At 36.7% G+C, this 24,383-nt stretch overlaps 2 non-coding genes across 2 annotated transcripts; both read left to right on the top strand.

The window, feature by feature from the left end:
• The first annotated feature begins 1,689 nt into the window (after window positions 1-1,689).
• On the top strand, window positions 1,690-1,796 carry LOC112534755. The gene has a single exon (XR_003079016.1). It is a non-coding gene; the product is annotated as a small nucleolar RNA R71 (small nucleolar RNA).
• Window positions 1,797-12,024: 10,228 nt separating this feature from the next.
• On the top strand, window positions 12,025-12,130 carry LOC112534756. The gene has a single exon (XR_003079017.1). It is a non-coding gene; the product is annotated as a small nucleolar RNA R71 (small nucleolar RNA).
• Window positions 12,131-24,383: the final 12,253 nt, after the last annotated feature.

Here is a 24,383-nt window from a genome sequence, read left to right as displayed (position 1 = left end):
AAAGCCAATTCAAGAAAGTTCTTTTATTATAGCATACCTTGGGATAATTCCTATTTTTCATTTCTACTTTGTAGGGAGATCTACAAGAACTCTTACCCATATCTTATCATTTCTTCAGAATTGTCCGCTCCCCTACATTAAGTTCTAACTTTCCTTCAAATACGTCTATTTTAGCTCTAGCTGTGGCAAGGAAAGGTCTCCCTAAAATCAATGGTACACCATGCTCATTATCCATATCCATAACCACAAAGTCCACAGGAAATATGAACTTATCTACCTTGACTAGCACATTCTCCACAATTCCCCTAGGAAGCTTAACAGAACGGTCAGCTAATTGAATGCACATCCTAGTGGATTTTGCCTCCCCCAAACCTAGCTTATTGAATAAAATAGTGGGCATGACATTTATGCTAGCCCCCAAATTAGCTAATGCATCATCAACACACAAATTACCTAAAGTGCAAGGAATAGTGAAACTTCGTGGATTGTGACGTTTCTTTGGAAACTTGCTCTAAAACACCACTGAGCACTTCTTGTTAAGCTGAACATAGGCTACCTTCTCCAACTTCCTTTTTCTGCTAAGTATGTCCTTTAAGAACTTGGCATACTTCGACATCTGCTCTAATGCATCAATAAAAGGTAAGTTAATATGTAGTTGTCTAAAAATATCTAAAAACTTACTGACTGCTCTTGCGCCTCTACCTGTTTGACTCTAGCAGGATAAGGAGTCTTAGGTTGATATTCCTTGACTGGAATTGATTTCACTTTTTATCCCTTAGGTTCCCTAACCTTGCTGCTCGCCTCAACCTGCACATCAATAGTGGAGTCGTAAAAAATAGGCTTAGAAGGAGCTGAAACTAACTTACCTGAACGCAAAGTGATGGCATTCACGTGCTCCCTCGGGTTAGACTCAATGGTGCTAGGGAGCGCTCCTTGTTGCCTCTCAGACAACATCTTAGAGATTTGGCCAATCTGGGTCTCCAAGTTCTGGATCGAGGCCTGCTGGTTCCTAAGTGACTATCAATTTATTGGAACCTCATCTCCGAAGACGGTACAAACTTCATCATAAGCTCCTCTAAATTTGACTTCTTTTCTAGTGGAGGAGGAACTTGTGCAGGCCTAGTTGGCTGTTGCTGCAGCTGCTGATGAAGTCTCTGAAAACCAGGTGGACCCTAAGCATTATTGTTCCTCCAACTGAAGTTGGGATGATTGCGCCACCCAAGGTTGTATGTGTTGCTGTAAGGATCGTTCTGCTGCCTTGGGGCATTCCCCATATAGTCAACCTGCTCAACATCAGAAGACACAGCAGAAATAGATGGAAAAAAAGAGAAAGATGAAGCAAACATACCTCCCGTAGTACAGTTCGCACTGTAGTGCGGGCCACCACAAAACTCGCGGCTAATGTTCGCTGCATGAACCGGCATCTAGAGTTGGTTAATCTTCTTGGTCAGAAGCTCCACCTGAGCTGCCAAGGCAGGTGTAGAATCTACTTGGTTAACCACTCCTTGTCTTCCTGGTCGGCTCCTAGAGGATTGCCACTGATAATTGTTCATGGCCATTTTCTCTATCAAATTCTGAGCCTGCTCGGGCTTCTTACTATTTAGCGCTCCACCTGCTGCAGCGTCCACCATCTGCCTCATCGTAAGGTTCAACCCACTGTAGAAAGTTTGAACCTGCATCCACACTTGCAATTCGTGATGTGGGCAGCATCTCAAAAGGTCCTTAAACCTCTCCCATGCATCGTACATGCTTTCATCATCAAACTGCACAAAAGAAGATATGTCATTTCTAAGTTTAGCAGTTTTAGCGGGAGGAAAATACTTATATAAAATTTTTTCGGCCAACGCCTTCCAGGTAGTAATTGTCTGCTGTGGAAGAGATTGCAACCATCTCTTGGCTCTGTCCCTCAAGGAAAATGAAAACAATCTCAGTCGAATGTCGTCATCGGTTGTTCCATTTATTTTGAACGTATTACAAATCTCCAGAAAGTTGAAGATATGAGCATTGGGATCCTCACTGGGCAATCCTCTAAACTGCATGCTCTGTCGGATCATCTGGATAACATTGGCTTTTATTTCAAAGTTGTTGGCTGCTACAACAGGTCTGACTATAGTAGTTTTCATCCCATCCAAAGATGGTCGAGCAAACTCGTACATCGTCCTCTGATCGTCATCGATATGGGGGTTGTGGTTCTCGATCACGTCCGCTCCTTGAACCTGAACTATAACTCTGTCCTCCTCCTCAACTGCCTGCAAATGTCGTCTCAATAATCTGAGAGAGCCCTCCTGGTCAGATAAGGGTTCTATGAGGTCAGGGTTAGAGCTCCTAGTCATAAACTACCTGAAACCGACAACCAAACAACCACCAATCAACAAAAAATAATTAACTAAAGAATAAAAAATAATTAAATAAACAGATAATGACTAAATTAACATAAAAAAAATTCACTCTAGTTCACCGTTATTTAATCCCCGGCAACGATGCCAAAAACTTGATGGGCTACTTTTGCAACCTACACCTAAGGCAGTGAACCTATCGATGCGGCCTAGCACTAGTGAGTATCAAGGTCGTATCCCTAGAGATCGGGTGAACCTAGAGTTACTATTGTTCACTATGTTATCTAGTCTGAAATATAGTGTGAGAAGTCTAAATTAATTAACTAATGATTATGAATGCAAATAAAGGAATAAATAGCAACTGACAATCGAAAGACAATCACAACAAAATAAGCAAACCCAAAGGGGACCTAAGTGATGGAATTCTAAGGTTGATTTTATAAATTACCAATCTTGCTACCCGTGCCTAAATCAAACCTGCATCCAGAAGTTTAATTACCTCCTTCTTGACTACTTCCTTCATGTTGAGGCTCACCGTCGCTATGGCTATACCACTGGCCTATAACTATCCTCCATCAAGATCTTATGCGAATAATAGCTGGGATTGATTCCAAGAATGTATGCAATCTTGTATGCAAAGGCCTCAGAGTACTTCCTGAGAAAGGCTAAAGTCATCTCCCTATCCTCAGGAGTCAAATTAGTTGTAATGATCACCGATAGCTCCTCCTCCTCATCCAGATAGGCATAGGTCAAGTACTTAGGTAACTCCTTCAATTCTAGGGCTGGTGGTTCCTCAAGTGATGGTCTCAATTTTTGCACCCCTGACTTGTCAATATCAACAAAATGGTCAGCACACCTGCTGAATTTACTAGCTAGCAAACAAGCAAGTTGTTCCAACACATCCTTGTTGGACAACTCCTTCTCATCCTCACCTTATAATGCCACCTGCAAAGTATCATCAAGTAATATCTCCTGCAATTGAGACCCCACAATATCATCCAAAACATCCACAAAATCTATAGTATCATCATGGTTAAGTGAATGTCATATAGAAGTGCTAAGGTCAAAGGTAATAGTCTCATCACCTACTCTAAGCTATAACTTCCCATCATACACATCTATAACAACCCTAAATATTGCAAGGAAAGGTCTACCTAGGATTAAAGGTACGGTACTTCACCCTCCATATCCATAATAATAAAACTAATAAGAAATAAAAACTTGTCTACCTTAACAAGTACATCCTCAACTATTCCCCTAGGAAATTTCACAATCCTATCCGCTAATTGTATGCTCATCCTAGTAGGTTTTGGCTCACTCAAACCTAATTTTCCAAACAAACTATTAGGCATTAAATTGATTCTAGCTCCTAAATCAGCTAAAGCATTATTAATATGCAAATCACCAATAATACATGGAACAATAAATCTCCTGGATCATGCCTCTTTACTGGCAGCTTGTTTTGAAGAATGGCTAAGCACTCCTTATTTATTGTCACTAGTCCCAAGTCCTCCAACTTCCTTTTATTGCTTAGAATCTCTTTTAGGAATCTCGCATACCTGGGCATTTGTGATATAGCCTCAACAAAAGATAGGTTAATTGATGCAACCAAGGATGCATCTAAGTCAACTAGCATGGATCCACTAACCTATGGAGGACCAATGACACGAGCAAGGAGTAAGAAGTTCAAGCAAGCCTTAAATTCTTACTTGGACCATGTTTTGAAGATGGCTAATGATGGTGCTTTTAATGATGATAACAATGCCTTGAAGATAGTGACAGTAATTGCTATTAATGAAAATTGAGGCAGAAGCTCATCTTCAATAAGACGTGACCATGCCTTATAACTTGTGAGCTACGCAAAATGAGGGCAGAAGATCATTGTCAATAAGGCATGACCACGCCTTACAATTTATGAGCTGCTGGAACCTATAAAAAGAGCTTCGAATTTTTCAAGATAAATTCATAGTGGACCCATTTTTAGTTAATTTCCTCTATTTTTGGAAGTATTGGATAAAGAGAACTTTCTCCCAAGAGTTTAGGATTTTAATTAGGGTTAGATTACTCTTTATCTTATCCTTCCTTATAGGGATAAGATTAGCCGCATATTAGGAGTCTTTCAGGGTTTGATTTTTATTCCTTATCTCTTAGTCCTTTTTAGGGTTAGAATCATTTCAAGACTCTATAAATAAAGCTATGTATTTCGGCCAAAGGAATAAGATCAATATATCATTTTGAATGAAGTTTATTTTCCTTGAGTTGTTAACTCTTGAATTTCTTGAGATTAAATTAACTTGTTTAGTTTAGTTTCACATCTACATGTTTGATCAATCAATTAACTTTTTATTAGTTTCTTGGGTTGTTTGAACATTCTTCATCTATTTATAACTAAAGGGCTTAGTAGTTCTATTGCTAAGTTTGTTAGTTCCATAATCAATTGCAAACTTTCAAGTTAGGTTTTGGGGCGACAATTCGAACTTATTGGTAAGGGTGCTTTCTCTTAAATAGGGAGAGCATTTATCAGTTTGAGTTTCTCACCGCTGCTCATCTTGGTGTTTGAACGTATCCGGTTCGAGTTCGTATCATTTGGTATCAGAGCCAAACTTGTAAGTTTGGTTTACTTTCTTTTCAATTAAGGTTCTGTCTTCTATTTCATCTCAATTTCTGTTCGCATCATTATAAAAAGAAAAGTATACTATTTTTATTGCTGCCCGCATACCAAGGCAGATTTCTAAAAAGAAAAAAGGAACGGAAAACTAACCCTAACCGTTTGTGTTGGGTAGTTCTTGAAGAATTGATTCTTGATTGATTCATTCTACAATTCTTCATAATTGATTGGAGCTGATCTTTACTCTTGAAATTTTGATTTGGGTAATTTTTTTGTTTTCTCTTAAAAAGCTTTTCTTTTGAGTTAATTGAGTCTTGTTCGATTAGTTGTAAGCTTGTTTTGTTCACACGCTTATAATTCGTTTTATTAATTCACGAGTGTTCTATTGAACTTTAGAATTAATAAACGTTAAAAGGTTGTGAAAAACTTATTTTGGTGATAACTAGAACAATTTGATTTAATTTCTATAAGGAATTCAATTCTTTGTGAGTGAAACACGTGAGGGAGTGATCTTTTCTTGTTTTACCTTTGACTATAAGAAGCCTGTAGAGTATAACACTTGATCATGTCTTTTTTTTGTTTTCTTTTCTAGTCTTTTGGGTTAACCGTGTGATTTGAACATCCATTGACTTTGGAAAATTTAGCTTCTACATTAAGAGATGTAGTAGAACATATGCAAAGACAATTTCAAAAACAAGATGACAAATTAACTAGGTTATTGAATGATATGCCTAAACGTCTAAAGGGGATGGTTTTGATAATGACCTAGAAAGTAAGTCTAAAGGGTCTAGACATAATTTCCAACCCAAAATTGACACTAATTTGGGTAGTATTAAGATGAAAATACCATCTTTTCATGGTATGAGTGACCCCAAAGCTTATTTGGAGTGGGAAAAGAAGGTTGAAAGGGTTTTTGAATGTCATAACTATAGTGAGTCTAAAAATGTTAAACTTGTTGTTGTTAAATTTTATGATTATGCTGCCATTTGGTGGGATCAATTGGTGAGTGGTCGTAGGCATTATAGGGAACCCGAAGTTGGTTCATGGGATGAGGTTAAACGCTTTATGCGTAAAAGGTTTGTGCCATCGCACTACTAAAGGGATTTGTACAACAAGTTATAAAATTTAGTACAAGGTAGTAAGAGTTTTGAGGAGTATTGGCAATCTATGGAGATAGCTATGATTAGAGCCAATATAGATGAGGATAGGGAAGCCATAATGGCAAGATTTCTGCCTGGTTCGAACCATGATATTGCTAACATAATTGAATTGCAGCATTATGTAGAGATGGAGGACATGTTGTACATGGCCGTAAAGGTGGAAAAGTAATTAAAAATAAGAGCAGAAGTGCTGCCCCTAGCTCAAAATGGAGTAACACATGGAAAGGGAGCAACCAGCCCCTAACAAAGGGTCGTAAGGCATCAAAGGACATCAAGGCAGCCCCTAAAGTTGATGTTAACACTAAGCCAATGACGCAAAGTGACCTCAAATCAAAGAAAGTGCAATGCTTCAAGTGTTTGGGTTATGGGCATATATCTTCCCAATGTCCAAACAAGCAAACCATGGCAATTCGAAGTGGTGAAGTGGTCTTTGAGAGTGATGAAGAATCCAAACCTGGTGAGAAGGATTACCTAGACATGCCTGAGTTGGAGGATTGTGATGATCTGCAATTGGGTGAGGTTAGTAATGTACTTTTAACCTTTAGAGCTCTTAATTTACAACCAGTTGATGATGATGCTCAAAGGGAAAACATATTCCATACTACATGTAAAGTACAAAACCATGATGCTAATTGTAGTTTAATCATTAATGGGGGTAGTTGTACTAATGTAGCAAGTGCTATGATGGTTGATAAACTTAAGCTTCCAACTATTAAGCACCCTAAGCCATACACCTTGCAATGTCTCAATGATCAAAGTGGAATTAGAGTTACTAAGCAAGTACGGGTTGCATTTAGTATAAAGAAGTATCATGATGAGGTACTATGTGATGTTGTTCCCATACATGCATGTCATATGTTGCTAGGTAGACCATGGTTATATGATAGATCTGTAATTCATAATGGTCGAACCAATGCTTATTCTCTTGTAATGGATGGAAAACCGTATGTTTTGGCACCATTAAGTCCTAAAGAAGTTTGTCAATTACAAAAAGTTGTAAAGGACCGAATGCAAAAGGGGAGTTGTGTGGAAAATAATGAAGGGCGAGAGCAAAGAGTGGTAAAAGGAGAGTTTAGTGAGGGTTTGCGCAAGAATGTGAGCAAAAGAATGTGTAAGGCACAAGAAAAAGGGAGGCAAGTGAGAAAAAAGTGACTTTCTTAGTTAGAGAGCGAGATATGAGAAAGGCTTTGAGTGAAAATAGGCAAGTACTTGTACATATGTATAAGGAAACTTTATTTAACACTAGTAATCTTAACTCTTCTCTGCCTAGTGTGTTTGTAAGTGTTTTGCAGGAGTTTGACAATGTGTTTCCCGAGGAGTTACCTAGTGCGTTGCCACCACTAAGGGGGATAGAGCACCAAATTGACTTTGTGCCGGGGTCATCCATTCCAAATAGAGCAGCCTATAGAGTCAATCCCGAGGAGACCAAAGAGTTGCAATGCTAAGTTAAGGAATTACTAAGTAAAGGTTATGTTAGCCCATGTGTTGTTCCTGTTTTGTTAGTCCCTAAGAAAGATGGGTCTTGGCGTATGTGTGTTGATTGTCATGCAATTAACAAGATTACCATTAAATATCATCATCCTATTCCTAGATTAGATGATATGTTAGATGAATTGCATGGTAGTGTTATCTTTACTAAAATTGATTTGAGAAGTGGCTATCACAAAATTAGAATGAATATAGGTGATGAGTGGAAAACAACATTCAAAACTAAATTTGGTTTGTATGAGTGGTTGGTCATGCCTTTTGGCTTAACTAACGCACCAAGTACTTTTATGAGACTAATGAACCATTTTTTGCGTGCGTAAATTGGAAAATTTATGGTAGTATACTTTGATGATATTCTAATTTATAGTAAGAGCTTGAATGATCATGTTGAACATGTTCGAATGGTATTGATGGTTTTGCATGAGAATTATTTATATGCTAACCTTGCTAAGTGTGATTTTTGCACAAATAAACTTGTGTTTCTTGGTTTTGTTGTTAGTGCAAATGGAATTCAGGTTAATGAAGACAAGGTGAAAGCAATTAAGGAGTGGCCAACACCAAAGAATGTTAGTGACCTGAGGAGCTTTCATGGGCTTGTAAGCTTTTATAGGAGGTTTGTCAAGGACTTCAGTACCCTTGCCGCACCACTCAATGAGCTTGCAAAGAAGAACGTGAAGTTTCATTAGGGAGAACAATAAGAAAAAGCATTTATATGCTAAAGGACAAACTTCATCTCCCATTCTTTCACTTCCAGATTTTTCCAATACTTTTGAAATTGATTGTGATGCTTCTGGTGTAGGTATTGGAGCTGTTTTAATGCAAGATGGGAAGCCAATAGCCTATTTTAGTGAAAAGTTGAATGGAGCTAGCCTGAAGTATCCAACTTATGACAAGGAATTTTATGTTGTTGTGGGTGCACTCGATGTTTGGCAGCATTATTTGCTACCTAAGGAGTTTGTGATTCACACAGATCATGAAGCATTGAAGCACTTGAAGGGACAGAACAAGTTGAATAAACGCCATGCTAAGTGGAGTGAATGCAATGAAGTGTTTCCTTATGTCATTAAGTACAAGCAAGGTAAAGAAAATATAGTTGCCGATGCACTATTTATAAGGTATGCTTTACTTGCTTCTTTAGAAATAAAATTGCTTGGTTTTAAGTATATCAAAGACTTGTATGTTGATGACCACGATTTTGGTTCTATTTTTCATGCTTGTGAACATGGTGCTATTGATAAATTTTATAGACATGATGGATTTCTGTTCAAAGAAAAATGTCTATGCATTCCTATGTGTTCTATGCGTGAATTGCTTGTGAGAGAGTCACATGAAGGTGGTTTGATGGGACACTTTGGTGTTCAAAAGACTTTAGATATTTTGTATGATCATTTCTATTGCCCTAAGATGAAATCGGATGTGAATAGATTATGTGCTAACTATATTGTATGCAAGCAGGCTAAGTCTAAATCACAACCTAATGGGTTGTACATGCCTTTGCCCATACCTAATTCTCCTTGGATTGACATATCTATGGATTTTGTGCTTGGATTACCTAGGTCTAAGCATGGGCATGATGGTATTTTTATTGTGGTGGATAGGTTTTCAAAGGTGTCACACTCTATTGCATGTAGGAAAACCGATGATGCACAACATGTTGCTGAATTGTTCTTTAGAGAGATTGTACGTTTACATGGTATGCCTAGAACTATTGATAGTAATAGGGACACTAAGTTTTTGAGCTATTTTTGGAAGAACTTATGGGGTAAATTGGGAACGAAATTGCTTTTTTCTACTACATGTCATCCCCAAACCGATGGTCAAACCGAGGTAGTGAATAGAACTTTGTCATAATTACTTAGGACCATGGTTAAACGAAACTTGAAAACATGGGAAGATTGTTTGCTGCATGTTGAATTTGCATATAATCGTAGTATGCATTCTTCTACTCAATTTTGCCCATTTGAGATTGTCTATGGCTTTATTCCTTTGAGTCCTTTAGATTTGATTGCTTTACCTTTGAGTCAACAAGTGAATTTAGATGGCGCAAAGAAGGCTAAATTTGTGTTGAAGTTGCATGAACAAGTGCGTGCAAACTTGGAAAGGCGCAATGAACAAATCACCAAACATTCAATAAGGGCCGCAAAAGGGTGGTGTTTGAAGTTAGTGATTGGGTTTGGGTTCATTTCAGGAAGGAAAGGTTTCCCAATCAAAGGAAATCAAAGTTGATGCCACATGGTGATGGTCCATTTCAAGTGATAGAGCGCATCAACGATAATGCATACAAAGTTGACTTACCTGGTGAGTATAATGTTAGTGCTACTTTTAATGTTGTTGATTTGTCTCCTTTTGATTTTGATGAAGGCGTTGATTCGAGGTCGAATCCTTTTGAAGAGTGGGGGGGGGGGGGGAATGATGCAACCAAGAATGCATCTAAGTCAACTAGCATGGATCCACTAGCCTATGGAGGACCAATGACACGAGCAAGGAGTAAGAAGTTCAAGCAAGCCTTAAATTCTTACTTGGACCATGTTTTGAAGATGGCTAATGATGATGCTTTTGATGATGATAACAATGCCTTGAAGATAGTGACAGTAATTGCTATTAATGAAAATTGAGGTAGAAGCTCATCTTTAATAAGGCGTGACCACGCCTTACAACTTGTGAGCTATACAAAATGAGGGCAGAAGATCATTATCAATAAGGCATGACCAAGCCTTACAATTTATGAGCTGCTGGAACCTGCAAAAAGAGCTTCGAATTTTTTAAGATAAATTCGCAGTGGACCCATTTTTAGTTAATTTCCTCTATTTTTGGAAGTATTGGATAAAGAGAACTTTCTCCCATGAATTTAAGATTTTAATTAGGGTTAGATTACTCTTTATCTTATCCTTCCTTATAGGGATAAGATTAGCCGCATATTAGGAGTCTTTTAGGGTTTGATTTTTATTCCTTATCTCTTAGTCCTTTTTAGGATTATAATCATTTCAAGACTCTATAAATAGAGCTATGTATTTCGGCCAAAGGAATAAGATCAATATATCATTTTGAATGAAGTTTATTTTCCTTGAGTTATTAACTCTTGAATTTCTTGAGATTAAAATAACTTGTTTAGTTTAGTTTCACATCTACATGTTTAATCAATCAATTAACTTTTTATTAGTTTCTTAGGTTGTTTGAACATTCTTCATCTATTTATAACTAAAGGGCTTAGTAGTTCTATTGCTAAGTTTATTAGTTCTATAATCAATTGCAAACTTTCAAGTTAGATTTTGGGGCGACAATTCGAACTTATTGGTAAGGGTGCTTCCTCTTAAATAGGGAGAGCGTTTATCAGTTTGAGTTTCTCACCATTACTCATCTTGGTGTTTGAACATATCCGGTTCAAGTTCATATCATTAATCCTCAGCTGCTTAAATAAATCCAAAAACTTACCAAAATTGCTGATGAACCTTTTCTTGCTTCAACCTGGCAGGATATGGAATTGGTGACTAGTATTTTCTCACAGGACTCTTCTTCTTATCCTCAGTTCGCGCAGGCTCTTTCACCTAGGCTCTAGCTCCTTCCTGGCTAGCTCATCCTGCACAACATCATCATCAGCCATAGGTGAAGAGCTAGCTAACTGCTTTCCTAATCTCGAGGTGATAGCCTTGACATGCTCCCTTGGGTTTGACTCTATAGTACTGGGGAGCATCCCTGGCTATCTCTCAGCCAACATCTTAAAAACCTAGCCTACCTGATTCTCCGAATTCGATGTAGAGACCTGCTAATTTTTAAGAGCTGTGTCCATCTGATGAAACCTGTTCTATGAATGGACACAAACTTCATCATCAACTCTTCTAAGTTGGGCGTCTTCTCTTGGTTTTGAGGTAGTTGAGGGAGAACAGTTTGCTGTTGGGGTTGCTGTTGGTGCAACCGCTGAAATCCTGGTGGACCCTAGGTATTGTTATTTTGCCACCCAAAGTTGGGATGGTTTCTCCACCCTGGGTTGTATGTGTTACTGTTACGGGTTATTACGCTGCCTAGGTGCATTTCCTATATAATCAACCTGTTCATGGTCAGTGGAAGAAGAAGATGAAGAAGAAGCAAACATACGTCCCGCATTACAGTTTGCACTATAGTGCGGGCCACTATAAAAGTTACAGCCAAGCTATGCTGCTTGGATTGGCATCTGGAGCTGGTCGATCTTTTTGGCTAAAAGCTCCACCTAAGCTGCCAAGGCTGATGTAGATCTACCTGGTTCACCACTCCTTGCCTTCCTGGCCTACTCTTAGAAGACTGCCACTGATATGTGTTCATGGCCATCTTCTAAATTAAATTATGGGCCTGCTCTGGCATCTTATTGTTGATGGCCCCACCTGCAGCTGCATCTACCATCTGCCTCGTGGCTAAGTTCAAATTAATGTAAAAAGTTTGCATCTACATCCATAATGGCAAATCGTGGTGCGGGCAATATCTCAACAAGTTCTTGTAACTCTCCCACGCATCATACATGCTCTCATCATCAAACTGCACAAAAGAAGAAATATCATTATGCATCTTTGTAGTCTTAGTAGGAGGAAAGTACTTATAAAGAAATTTCTCAGCCAAAGAACTCCAAGTGGTGATAGTGTTAGTTGGTAGGGACTCTAGCTATCTCTTTGCTCTATCCCTCAAGGAAAATGGGAACAGCCTAAGCCGAATGGCATCATCGGTAGTCCCATTTATCTTGAAGGTATCACAAATCTCCAAGAAATTCGCGATGTGGGCACTAAGATCTTCACTAGGCAAGCCCCAAATTGTACACTTTGTTGCACCATCTGAATGAAATTTGGCTTAATTTTGAAATTGTTCGCTGCAATAGGTGGCCTCAATATACTAGTGTGCGTCCCCTCCAAGGAAGGTCTAGCAAACTCATACATCATCATGTTCGCTTTAGCGACATTGTTGTTACCGTCTCTCATGTCTACTGGTGGATGGACAAGAATCTCAATCTGCTCCTCCGCCTCCATGTCTAATCACTTCCTTAGCTACCTGAGGGATTGTCTAGTTCAGGAAGAGGGTCTACTGGTGTAGAATTAGAACTCCTGGTCATAAACTACCTGAAATGAACAAGGCAGCAACAAACCAAACAAATAAATGAATAAAAAGTAAATGGCAAAAACAGAAAAGAAAAATGGCTAAAGTAACAAATAGCAAATCTCACTCTAGTTTTCAAACAAAGATTCCCCAGCAACAGCGCCAAGAACTTGATGCGCATATGCTTATGCAACTACAACTAAGGCAGTGAACCTATCAGTGCCGCCTAGCATAATGACAAGTATTAAAATATCATATCCCTCGAGAAAGTGAAATCCTAGAGTTATTACTTTGTTCCTTGTTTTCTAGCCTAAAATTAATAATGGAAGTTTCTAGATTTACTAAAAACTAAATTCTGAGTGTAATGCGAGAATGAATGAGTAAAGAGAATAATCAAGACAAGAAAGGAAACCTAAAGAGGATCTAGACTAGTTGGCTATCAAATAAAAGATAATAGATTATTGAGTCCGATTATGCTACCCGTGGACAAATTCTAAACTAAATTCGGTTTCTCTCTCAAGACAACCGAATTCCTAAACCTAAGAACCTAAAGTTGGAATCTCTTCCTAATAATTGATTATTAAGTAAGCCTTAAGCTTTAATCCACCTTTATTAAGCTTTGTTAATTCTTAATCTGGGAAATTAATTAACCTTACCTTTAAGTGAAAATTAATGATGCGTGCTACTTCGTGTTAGCTACAATCTAAGGCAGTGTACCTATCGATGCAGTCTAGCACTAATGGCGAGTATCAAGGTCGTATTCCTCGGGAAAGTGAAAGCCCAGAGTTACTCCTTTGTTCTTTGTTATATTAACCTAAAATTAGCGATAAATAATTTCTAAACTAACTAATAGATACAAGCTAAGTTCTAAGAGAGATGCAAGAGTGATTGATAAACGAAATAATCAAGACAAGAAGACAAACCCAAAGGGAATCTAAACTAGTTGGCAATCAAACAAAAGATAAAGGATCGGTGAGTCTAATTATGCTACCCGTGGATGAATTCTTAACCGAATTCGGTTTCTCTCTCGAGATAACCGAATTCCTAAACCTAATAACCTAAAGTTGGAATCTCTTCCTAACGATTGATTCTTAAATTAGCATTAAGCTTTAATCCGCCTCTATTAAGCTTTGTTAATTCTTAATCCGGCTAGTTAATTATCCTTATCCCTAAGCGATTATTAACCAGTTCTTGCTATTCAAAATTCCAATTGCCAAATGGACTTGTCAATCACACAAAGCAATCTAACCACACAATTCACAACGTCTCATGAATAATGCATTATCTTATTAATACTGAAAGCAAGAAGAATACAAAACTAATCCAAACAATCCAACAATATTATACTAAGCCAACATAGTAAAGAAATCCTAATAGATTTAATCCATCTAGCTAATCATGTTCATTATCAAAATACACAAGAATTCAATTACAACAATGAGTAAAGGTAGAGAAAACCCGATTACACCCTTGGATGAGACTAAATAGCCCCAAATCCTTTTGCTCCAATTGAATCGATTCTTGTTCCTCTTGCTCGGTTTGAAAATCAATCAACGAACCTCACCCAATCTTCGTTCCTTCAAGGGAATCCGATTGAAACCTTGATCCAAGTCTCCTTTTCCCTTGGTTTCAGCTTAGAAAACCCTTAGGGAGAGAAAAATTAGGGTTTGGGATGTTCTCCCCCGCTCTCTTCTTTTTCTGAAGAGAATCCGATTGAAACCTTGATCCAAGTCTCCTTTTCCTTTAGTTTCAACTCAGAAAACCCTTAGACAAAGAAAAAGATGAGTTTTTGATGTTTTAACCCTAGCCGCCTCCTCCTTTTCCTCTCTTCGTTCTTTTAATTAATACCCCCCTGGTCGTGCTCCCTAAAAGCTTCTTTTTCTTTCATGTTTGACGCATGCAACACGGCTGTGTTGGTTGCCGTGTTGGTAATACGGCCAGTGTTGAATCCAACAAGGCCGTGTTAACCTTCCGCATGGGCATACTTAGCTCGTTTCGGCAGCTTTGACGTCCAATTATGCTCCAATTCTTTCCTTTTTCATTCTTTGACTTCTTTTGGACCTAATGCACATTAACATACGCATAGGATGAGTGTTGGTACCAATTCACATCCAAATATCTATAAAATCGATCTTAAAAACCCCATTTAGATGTGTGTATTTTACGCACATCAATTAACCTGTTCTTGCAATTAAATTTTCGAACTCAATTAGAATTTCTCAATTGCTAAAAGAGTTCTACAATAGTAATCCATACAATCAATGTAACAAAGACTAGATTTATGTTATTAATTGCAAAAAGAATACAAGAAAGTAAACTCAACCAATCTCAACAATTCAGTACAAAGCCAATATAGCAAGGTACCCCAATGGGTTCAAGCAATCTATCTACACATGTTCATGTCTAAAGCAAATAGGAATTCAATTACAATGAAAGAATAAAGAAATCGAAACATACGTACCCTTTTCCTAGAATTGGATGAACAGCTCAAAGTCTTGATCTACACTGCAGTCGATCTCCAAAATTACTTCTTGATTTGCTCCAAAACTCCTCCTCAATCTTAATCCAAAACCCAGATCATGAATTTGATGTTCCAAGATGGAATCAGTTTTCTAGAAGCCCCTTGAAATGCCTAACAATAAGTCCAGCAAAATTACGACGAAAGATGAAGAGACAAAATCGCCAATTCGAAACTCTCTTTTTCTCTTTTTGGCTCATTTATTTTATTCATTATGCAAATATGAGCGTGTTCCAGCCCGTGTCCCCCAATACGAGTCGTGTTGGACTTCAATTGACAGAATGAACTGAATTGAGCATGGCCGTGTTCTTGCCTGTGTTAGCAAACACGGGTCGTGTTTTGACCTGTGTTAACCAACACGGGTCATGCTCTAGGGTGTGGTACCCTCGGAAAATGTGCTGCTTCAAAGTGCTTAAGCTACACTGCCTGGAATTTCTGCATGGGCTCCAACACAGGCTGTGTTGACTTCCTAAAAGTCAATCCAAGGTCAAAAAGCTTCTGATTCCATCCGTTTTCGCCCGAAATTGATCTAAAATTGCTAAAGCATTGAAGATGGACCTATAAAATCTCCTAAAACATGAAAGGACACAAAATACGGGTAATCTTAGAATAAAAACACAATAAATGCTAAGAAAATTCGCAATAATATATCAGCAAATATGTTTAAAACTATGCATATAAAGTTGTAATTCCTTAATCGCTTAGAATTAGTGTTTTCTAAAGGCTATAAAAGCCTAGTACATATTTTCAAGTTCATTGATTGATGATTAATATATTTTGTGAGTTTATACTCTATTCTTAGTTCTTGTTTAGAGCTAATTCAAACTTATCAAGCAATTCATTATTTGTGGTGTTCAAATCTAACTTATCAATTTAGAATCCAAACTAAATTGCGACATCTTCTACCTTCAATACCTTAGGTTTGATAGTTTAATAAGCGTCTAAGGTTTCTATTGATCTAGTTCTAGATTGATCTAGGCAATAAAATCAAACTTGCATACAGGTTTAATCCTTTAATATAGGTTAGGTTCATATCATTTGGTATCAGAGTTTGGCTTCTAAATCAGGTTAGATATCTTTAATTTGTGCATATTCTTTTTGTTATTTTCTTTTGTCATTCTTCTCTATCCAAATCTCATTCAAATTAAAAAAAATAAATCAGTTTCATTCTTGTGATCTTATTTAAATATGTTTTATGATTGTTTGTGATTAATTATTCTAATCACATTTTTACTTGTTCCAAATTCTTTACTTAAGTGCCTTCAAAAAAACAAAAAGAACAGGAAAAAGAGCCAAGAAAAAAATCAAATAAAAAAAAGTTACCATCCTCAATCGGCTCTATGACTGGTGCTCAAAAAATAAATTTCTGCCTTTTGTTTTCTTCACTTATTAAGCTTAGTTAGTCTTTTATTACCTTTGTTCTTGTGTCTTTCATTGTGTATATGCTTAATCTTGTTCATCAAGTCTAGTTTAGTTTTCTTATTTCGGTGTTCTTGTGTGTGTTTTAAATTTGATTTATTGGTTATTGAATAGTTACAATTCTAGTTGTTTGATAATTTATTATCTTAGCCTTTATAAGAACCAAAGAGTAGTGATTGACTGATGAAAGGCGAGAGGTAAGTTCACTAGAGGGGTAAAAGCCTAATTAAGTAAAACACGAGTGATGAAGAATGTCATGTGGGAAAGGTTTATGTCGAATCACTACTATAGAGATTTGCACAACCAACTTTAAAGGTTTACATAAGGTTCGCGAAGTGTTGAGTATTTTCAAGAGGTCGAAATGATGTTCATCCTTACTAAGATTGAGGAAGACCATGAGCAAACCATGGCTCCTTTCTTGAGTGGGCTAAACAAGGAATTTCTAATATTGTGGAATTACATCTATATGTGGAGTTAGAAGACATGTACCATATGACACTTAAAGTGGAAAGGCAATTGAAGGAAAGACCTTCCAAGCTAGTTCGTCTACTACAACATCTAATTGGAAGCAAAATTGGAAAAGTGGAGACAAAAGCACCTTCAAGCCTAAATTTGATAATAATAAAGGGGGCAAGAAAGGAGGGAATGTAAAGCAATTTGAGACACCTAAACCCAAGACAAGCAGCATTGAGTGTTTCAAGTGCAAAGAGAGAGGGCATATGCAATGAGATTGTCCAATCAAGAAGACCATGATTCTTGTTAATAGAGAGTATAATAGTGAAGATGAGGAGGATGAGATGCCACCTATTGAAGATGCAAGCGACAAGAAGATGACTTAAAGGAAGTTGATGAAATAAAATTTCTAGTTGCAAGGCATTCTTTAAGTGTGCAAGCAAAGGAGGAAGAAGAGGATGAGCAATGTGACAATATCTTTCATCAAAGGTGTCAAATTCAAGATAAGGAATGTTGCTTAATCACTGATAGTGGGAGTTGTACTAATGCTTGTAGCACTTATTTGGTGGAAAAACTTAACTTGCCTACATTTAAGCATCCTAGGCCATATAATTTGCAATGGTTAAATGATAGTTGGGAGGTTAGAGTTACCAAACAATGTCTAGTTTCTTTCTCTATAGGTAAATATGTTGATGAAGTTATTTGTGATGTTGTACCCATACAAGCTAGTCTTGTATTTTTGGGTCGTCCATGGCAATTTGATAGGAGGGTAAAGTATGATGGATACTCTAATAGGTATTCTTTTATAATGAATGGAAAAATATTGTACTTTCACTTTTATCACCAAAGGAAGTGAATCATGATCAAAAAATTTTGAGAGAGAGAACACACGCATGTGAGAGAAAAAGAAAAGGATGCGCGTCAAAAGGAGAGTTGTATGAAAAATAATGAGAGATGTGAGCAAAGAGTGGAAAAAGGAGAGTAAATAGTGGATGCGCAAAAGAGAGAAGAGGTGCACGCAAAAGGAGAGATTGAGGGGAAAAAGAAAAAAATGAGCTTTTATGCAAAAGGGAGTGATGTTAAGAGAGCTTACTTTTCTAACACCTATGATTGTACTTTTATACAAAGAGGCATGTTTTACTACTAACAGTCTTGACAACTCTTTGCGTAGTGTGTTTGTTTCTCTTTTGAAGGAATATGAAGATCTATTTCCTGAGGAAGTTTCAAAAGGTTTACCACCTTTAAGAGGGATTGAGCACCAAATTGATTTCATTCCGGGTTCACAAATTCCAAGTAGACTGCCTTATCGAAGTAATCTCGAGGAGACAAAGGAATTACAATGGCAAGTGAAGGAGCTAATGGATAAAGGCTTGATTCGTGAGAGCATGAGCCTATATGTCGTGCCTGTTTTATTGGTGCCTAAGAAGGATAGAACTTGGAGGATGTGCATTGATTGTAGTGCTGTGAATAAAATAATATTAAAGTATCGACATCTTATTCATCGTTTAGATTGCATACTTGATGAGTAGCATGGTGCATGTATAATTTTCTAAGATTGATCTTAAGAGTGGTTAGTTATGCCTTTTGGATTAACTAATGCACCTAGTACTTTTACGAGAATAATGAACCATGTTTTGCGTGTATTCTTAGAAAAATTTTATGTTGTTTATTTTGATGATATACTTGTCTATAGTAAGTCTGGCCACTAGCCTTATCGAAAAGTGAGCTTTTATGCAAAAAAGAGTAATGTTTAGAGAACTCATTTTTCTAACATGCCTATGTAATTTTATACAAAAAGGCATGTTTTACTACTAACAATCTTGACAACTCTTTGCCTAGTATATTTGTCTCTTTTGAAGGAATATGAAGATCTATTTTTCGAGGAAGTTTCAAAAGGTTTACCACCTTTAAAAGGGACTGAGTACCAAATTGACTTCATTCCGAGTTTGAAAATTCCAAATAGACTGCCTTATCGAAGTAATCCTGAGGAGAAAAAGGAGTTACAATGGTAGTGGAGGAGCTAATGGATAAAGGCTTGATTCATGAGAGTATGAGTCCATGTGCCGTGCCCGTTTTATTAGTGTCCAAGAAGGATGGAACTTGGAGGATGTGTATTGATTATAGCGCTATGAATAAAATAACGGTAAAGTATCAACATCCCTTTCCTCATTTAGATGATATGCTTGATGAATAGCATAGTGCATGTATATTTTCTAAGGTTGATCTTAAGAGGGGTTATCACCAAATTAGGATGAAAGAGGGTGATGAATGAAAACCACTTTTAAAAGAAAATATGGTTTATATGAGTGGTTAGTTATGCCTTTTGTATGTTTTGTGTGTATTCTTAGAAAGGTTTGTTGTTATTTATTTTGATTATATACTAATTCTCTACAAGGTAGAAAATTGAAATAATATGCCTACTAGCCTTAAATATTCGGTTGCATGAACTTCTCATAATGCAAAAGCCCTCAGTCCATAAGAAGAAGAAACTAGAAGCTAAATATGAATAAATAAATCAAGTAAGATAACAAACTAAAGTCAAATAAAGAAGTAGTGAGGAGTTGACTGGCTAACAATTCTGGTAGTCCCAAAGTTTGTGAGCCAGCTTAACGAAAAAAAAAGAGAAATTCACGTGGGTCTACCTAATAACACTCTAGCCAAATTACTTCATCATCTGTGTCCTAAATATTAAAATGTACGCAGTCCCGCTTAGATTAATCAAAGGAATATGATTTGTCTATCACAAGCGTGGATTTGCCTCTCGTCATGCTTGATCATCAAGTCATGGTCCAATGACACAGATGAAGCTTATTAATTACGTTCCAATAATTCTTTAATAAAAATAAGGAGAAATTCGCATGGGCATACCTAATCACACTCGAACCATATTTACTTCATTATATGCCCCACAAATATCAAAACACGCACATGGACGTGAGCAATAATTTTATGCTCACTAGCGCTGATACGAACCAAACTAGCACAACGAATCCTACTCTAAGAAAGAGTCTTGATGATGCAAATCCTACTAGCTTAAGGAATCCTAATCCAATTGGGAGTCTTAACTCAACTAGGAATCCTAATCCAGCAAGGAGTCCTGATGATATTAGGAGTTCAAGCAACAAAAGGAATCCTAATTTAACTAGGAGTCCCAGTTTGATTCAAATTACAAGTCAATGATCTTATCCAAGACATTTAGGCTAAGGACACATAATTGGATTTAAGTTCAAGGTTCATTAATCTAATTCAGTATATTGGGCTTCAATGAATCTAATTGGGCTTAAAAAGACTAAAAAAGCTAAATTGGAGCATATGAAGACTTTGGGCCTAACTTGGCTTATGTTATAAGGATCATCTATATGACTTATGTAAATTAGGGTTTTATGGCTTATTATGGGCAGCCACACATGTATTTTAACCTAATTAGGATTATGTTTAAGTTATCTCTTTTAGTTAGGAAGGTTATCTTTATCCTAGATGAGATGTAAATCTTATTAGTTAAGATATAGGGTTTTCTAAGGACTATATGAGGCTAGTAGGAATTTTGATGTAAAGTTGAAGTTGAATTTGAATGATAATTAGTATTTTTACCTTAAAGTTTGTTTGCTTTATCTTTGTGTTCTTGTTTGAATGCAAATCTTACTTATCAAGGAGTTGATCTATCCTTGTGGCGTACTTGGAATTGTGGTTTAAGGGACTTAGTTTTCCTTAGGTTCTGATTCTTGATCATCTTTCTAAGTAATATATTTTCTAACATTTCTTAAAGGTTGAGCCGAATTGGTCCTTGGGTTGTTCATATTAATGTGCTGGGGGTCCGCAATTCAAAAAGGATTCTCAAGCTTAGTTGTGGAGGTTCCATATCCCTTTCACTCAAGACTCATGTTTATGCTCCCTAAATAAAAGCAACCCATCATACTAGACAGAGATTAGAAAGAAAGATACAAAAGAAACAAACAAAATGAGAACATAGGTAGGTTTTCGATCGGATAAGGAAAAAAATCACAAGTTCTTTGTTCTCTTCCATACGGCTAAGCGTAGGGATCAAACTGAATTGATTTAAATATAAGGGTAGACAAAGAACACAAAAGAAAGAAAGGACGTGATGCAATAAGTCTATGTTCGCTAGGACGAGTGTTCATAAGTCCATAAGATTCTTGAAAGAACCCAAACTTGATTTTTCGCAAGGTAAAAAACTGAAATAATATTCTCACTAGCCTCAAGTATTCATTTGCATGTAGTTCTTATAGTGCGAATGCTCTCATTCTACTAGAAGAAAAAACTAGAACCTAAATATGAAAAAATAAATAAAGAAAGATGAATAAACTAAGGTCAAATCAAGAATCGGAGAGGAGTTGACTGGTCAATAACTCTTGTAGTCCCAAATTATATGAGCTAGCTTAATGAAAAAATAAGAAAAATATCAAACGGGCCTACCTAAAAATACTCCTACCCAAATTACTTCATTATGTGCATCCTAAACATGAAAATGTTCGCATTCCCGCCTGTATATGCTTGATTGATGAGCCAAAGCACCGATACCAAAGCACTTGACTGACGAGTTAAAGAAAATGAATCAACTGAAAAATAAAGGATATGTACTTGATTGATAAGCCAAAGCATCGATACCAAATCAAAGGAACGTGGCTAACTATTGCCAAACTTGTCTTCAATGTTGATGTCTTCACCAAGGATCATTCACCTAATCAAGTAAAGAAACTCTAACTCCCAATAAGACCCTTAAATAACTTGTACTTAAGAACTTTAATTATAAGGAATTAAAGGCTGTTTAATATAAGTAAAGGTTTAGATTACACTAAGTTTGTAAGATACCAAGCTTTCACTTGATAAATTCACCAAGTTCGTAAAGAACAAAAGAAGAGAATTAACTCCAAAATAATCAATATTCAACAACCTTTACATAGAAATTCGTACTATCTTATATAGGCCTTAGAAAAAACTAATTCTATAATAATAATGAAGCAACCAATAATAAGACTAGGAATAGAACTCCTAAACTAAGAAGATAACTTAAAATAAGACTCTTAAATATTAAAAGACTTCTTTAAATGAGCAGATACTCTTAAAATTTGTCCAACCCTAGCCTATAAAATAAACATAACATTTGGGCTTAAGTGACATATAATAAGCAGCACATGGTTGAGTATTGAACTCTAAATAGTTTGACTTGTTTATCTTGGGCCTACTTTGACTTATTCATGCCTCCATATGTTGAATTAATTTGATAAGATTATCTTGAGGGCCATTGTCTTGATTAAGCCCAGTCTCACTTGGACTTTGGATCTCTAACCTAAGCTTCAACTCTTGCTTTACGAACACTCTTAAAGCATCCTTGAACTTCTTCATGCGAGCTTTAGTCATTGGTCCATTATTTTTGAGTGGCTCGTGTATAATCCTAGTTGGATTAGGATTTTTAGCTAGAGTAGGACTCCTTGCGGGACTAGGATACCTAGTTGAAGTAGGACTTCTCATGGGACTAGCATTCCTAGTGGAAGTAGGATTTCTAGTTTGAGTAGGACTCCTCGTGGGACTAGGATTCCTAGTGGAAGTAGGATTCCTAGTTAGAGTAGGATTCCTTGTGCTTGTAGGATTCATATTATTTGGGTCGGACTATTATTAAGTAAGCTCATTTATGATTTGACTTTAGCTTATTCATTATTATTTATTTTTTGATTCATATTTAACTTCACGTTTCTTCTTCTTATGGAATGAGGTCTGTCACGCTATAAAACTGCATGCAACTGAATATTTGAGGCTAGTGCATATTATTTCAGTTTTCTACCTTGTGAGAAATTAAGTTATAGGTTCTCTTAAGAACTTTACAGAATTTTTCAAGACTCGTGATAGCGAACATAGACTTATCGCTCACGTCTTTCGTTTCTTTTCTGTTCTTTGTCTACCCTTGTGTTTAAAACAATTCAATTTGATCTTACGCTTAGCCGTATGGAAGAGAATAAAGAACTTGTGATTTCTTTTTGTATCGAATTTGAAATCCTGCCTATGTTCTTTTTTTGTTCGTTTCTTTTGTGCCTCTCCTTCTAATCTCTATCTAGTATGATGGTTTGGTTTTATTTGAAGAGCATAAACATGAGTGTTGAGTTAAAGCACATGGAAGTGGCAATCATACGCACTGATTCAATGCTTGGACAAATGTGAAGAAAGAAAGATTAGTTGATGGAGTATAGATATCATTTTTTGAATGATCGTAGATGAATCTTTTGGAGGAAAGAGGGAATAACGAGAATGGCGGCACCATTAGAATCTCCATTATTCCTTCTTCCTCTATGTAGGAGGAGTCCTAATGATATAAAGATTGGCATAAGGAATTATGGGAACACAATTGACAAGCTTGACCATTGGCATTGTGGTATGTTTGATGATCAAGTAGGACGAGACGTAAATACACAGTTGTAAGGGAGAAATCATATTGTTTTCAATTAATCCAAGCATAATACTAGTAGTAATGTGAGCGTTTTGATGTTTGGGATGCATATAATGAAGTAATCTGGGGTTGGAGTGTCATTAGGTAGGTCCGCACGAATTTCTCCTTGTTTCTATTAAGCCGGCTCATAAAATTTAGGGCTACGAGAGTTGTTGACCAGTTAACTCCTCTCTTGTTCATGATTTCACTTTAATAACAATCAAGATTACAAGCATTTTGATGTTTGGAACACATATAATGTAGTAATTTGGTTTTAAGTGTTATTAGGTAGGGCCACACTAATTCTTTCTTGTTTTCATTACGCCGACTCTTAAAATTTGGAACTACGAGAGTTGTTGACTAGTCAACTCCTTTCTAGTTCTTGATTTGACTTTAGTTTATTCATCTTTCTTTATTTATTTATTCATATTTAGCTTCTAGTTTCTTCTTCTTATGGAATGGCGGCTTTCACACTATAAAACCGTATGCGGTCAAATACTTAAGGCTAGTGAGCATAATATTTCAATTTTCTACCTCGCGCTAGCACGTGTAGACTTATCACTCACCTCCATTTATGTGTTTTGATATTTGTGAGGCATATAATAAAGTATATCCGGTTCGAGTGTGATTAGGTACGCTTATACGAATTTCCTCTTATTTTCATTAAGGAATCATGAGAATGTAATTGATAAGCTTCATCGGTATCATTAGACCATGACTTGATGATCAAGCAGGATGAGAGGCAAATCCACGTGCGCGATGGAGAAATCATATTGCTTTCAATTAATCCAAGCGAGAATGCTTACTTTTTGATATTTGGGACACATATGATGAAGTAATCTAGCCGAAGTGTTACTAGGTAGACACACATAAATTTCTCTTTTTTCTTCTTTAAGCTAGCTCATAG

This window comes from Ricinus communis, chromosome 9, assembly GCF_019578655.1.
Source record: "Ricinus communis isolate WT05 ecotype wild-type chromosome 9, ASM1957865v1, whole genome shotgun sequence".
Classification (NCBI taxonomy): Eukaryota; Viridiplantae; Streptophyta; class Magnoliopsida; order Malpighiales; family Euphorbiaceae; genus Ricinus; species Ricinus communis.
Note: the sequence above shows the minus strand (reverse complement) of the source record. Positions and strands in the feature narration are given on the sequence as shown.